General features: G+C 42.2%; 1 non-coding gene across 1 annotated transcript; it reads right to left on the bottom strand.

Moving 5' to 3' along the window:
• Positions 1 to 961: 961 nt before the first annotated feature.
• Positions 962 to 1,065, bottom strand: LOC116071615. The gene has a single exon (XR_004111023.1). It is a non-coding gene; the product is annotated as a U6 spliceosomal RNA (small nuclear RNA).
• Positions 1,066 to 2,659: the final 1,594 nt, after the last annotated feature.

Here is a 2,659-nt window from a genome sequence, read left to right as displayed (position 1 = left end):
AGAAGTTAGACTCCAGAGAACCAAATAGCCCTATTTAAAAATGGGGTATAGAGCTAAACAAAGAATTCTCAACTGACGAATACTGAATGGCTGAGAAGCACCTAAAGAAATATTCAACATCTTTAGTCATCAGGTAAATGCAAATTGAAATAACCCTAAGATTCCACCTCACACACACACAACATTGGCTCTCAAAGTCAAAGACTTTACTGTCTAATCTCTTACACAAAGGAGTTTGCAACCTCTGCTCTAGAACAGTGTCAAGGGCACATTTATTTTAATGTGTGTGTGTGTGTGTGTGTGTGTGTGTGTGTGTGTGTGTGTGTGTGTGTGTAGAGGCCAGAGGTCAACCTCAGATGCCATTCCTCAGATATCATCCACTTTGATTTTTGGGCAAGTCTCTCCCTAGTACCTGGGACTCATTTATCAGGTGAGGTTGGCTGGCCAGTGAGAGTCAGAGATACCTCTGTCTCTACCTCCCCAGCCTGGGGATTACAAGCATTGGCCACTACATCCAGTTGTTTTACATGCATGCTGGGAATTCCAAGCTCAAGTCCTCAGTCTTGTACAGAAAATGCTTTAGTGACCAAACTATAGGCCAAGGAGGTCAAATGAAGGCTTCATGAGGCTCAGACTCCTGGCTGATCTCTCTCTGGCTATGCTCTCATCAATGTAAACGACATAGACATTGCCTATAAAAGCAAAATCGATGTCAAACAAGTCTGTTTTATTTTATTTTATTTGCACAAAGTTCTTGCCATGTACTTTGTTTTAAGTGTCAAGGTAATTTTGTTAATTTTTATTTTAATTTGGGCAGAGTTTTGGTTGAATTCCATTTTCTCTATCTCTAGACTAAAACATCTTATTTCTTCTATGAATTGAAAAGGTACAATTGACCTGATATGGTTATAGTCCTCAGCCAGCCACAGATTATATGTTCTGTTTTGCATACATAGAAGCAAAGACTGTAGTTTCTTTTTTTTTCTTGCATGTCATCCTTAAGCAGGGGCCATGCTAATCTTCTTTGTATCGTTCCAATTTTAGTATATGTGCTGAAGCGAGCACAGATTTTTTTCTTTACTTTATTTATTTATTGTAGATATTTTCATTATTTACATTTCAAATGTTATCCACTTTCCAGGTTTCCCTCCCTCCCAGAAACACCCTATCACATCCTCCCTCCCCCTGCTTCTATGAGGGTGTTCCTCCACCCACCTACCCACTCCCCCTCCCTATCCTCAATTCCCCTACACTGGAGCATCTATTGAGCCTTCAAAGGACCAAGGACCTCTCCTTCCACTGATGCATGACAAGGCCATCCTCTGCTACATATGCAGCTGGAGCCATGTGTACTCCTTTGTTGATGGCTTAGTCCCTGGGAGTTCTGGGGGATCTGGTTGGTTGATATTGTTGTTCTTCCCATGGGGTTGCAAACCCCTTCAACTACTTCAGTCCCTTCTCTAAGTCTTCTATTAGGGATCCCACCCTCAGTTCAATGGTTGGCTGCTAACATCTGCCTCTGTATTTGTAAGACTCAGTCAGGGCCTCTCAGGAGACAGTCATATCAGGCTCCTTTCAGCATGTACTTCTTGGCATCCACAACAGTGTCTGGGTTCGGTAACTGTATATGGGATGAATCCCCAGGTGGGACAATGTCTGGGTGGCCATTCCTTTCGTCTTGGCTCTACATTTTATCTCCATGTTTGCTCCTGTGAGTATTTTTTTCTCCTTCTAAGAAGGACCGAAGCACCCACACTTTGGTCTTTTTTCTTATTGAGCTTCATGTAGTCTGTGAATTGTATCCTGGTTATTTGGAGCTTCTGGGCTAATATCTACTTATCAGTGACTGCATACACCATGTGTTTTCTTTTGTGACTGGGTTACCTCACTCAGGATGATATTTTCTAATTCTATCCATTTGCCTAAGAATTTCATGGTCATAGTTTTTAATAGTTGAGTAATACTCCATTGTGTAAATGTACCACATTTTCTGTATCCATTCCCCTGCTGAAGGACATCTAGACTCTTTCCAGCTCCTGGCCATTATAAATAAGGCTGCTATGAACATAATGGAGCATGTGACCTTATTACATGTTGGAGCATCTTCTGGGTATATGCCCAGGAGTGGTATAGCTGGGTCTGACGGTAGTGCTATGTCCAATTTTCTGAAGAACTGCCAAACTGATTTCCAGAATGGTTGTACCAGCTTGCATTCCTACCAGCAATGAAGGAGTGTTCTCTTTCTCCACATCCTTGCCAGCTTCTGCTGTAACCTGAGTTTTTATCTTAGTCATTCTGACTGTTGTGAGGTGGAATCTCAGGGTTGTTTTAATTTGCATTTCCCTAATGACTAAGGATGTTGAATATTTCTTTAGGTGTTTCTCAGCCATTCGGTATTCGTAAGTTAAGAATTCTTTGCTTAGCTCTGTACCCCATTTTTCTATATTAAATAGCTTTTTTTGGGTGCAGTGAGCTTTATTGATGGTATTCAAGAGAGTAGGGAGGGCTCCCTAGGCCCCTCCTATTATTATGGGGGTCTGGGATAGAAATTGTGAGGGAGATGCTCAGTGTTGGGGTAGGGACTCCTCAGTAACTGAGGGCCTCTCTCTTGCTCTCAGTGTCCTTGCTGGGGTGGGTGTCCAGGGCTTCTTACTCCTTG

Source organism: Mastomys coucha, unplaced genomic scaffold, assembly GCF_008632895.1.
Source record: "Mastomys coucha isolate ucsf_1 unplaced genomic scaffold, UCSF_Mcou_1 pScaffold22, whole genome shotgun sequence".
NCBI lineage: Eukaryota > Metazoa > Chordata > Mammalia > Rodentia > Muridae > Mastomys > Mastomys coucha.
The sequence above is the reverse complement of the archived record's forward strand: the minus strand, read 5'-3'. Positions and strand labels throughout refer to the sequence as shown.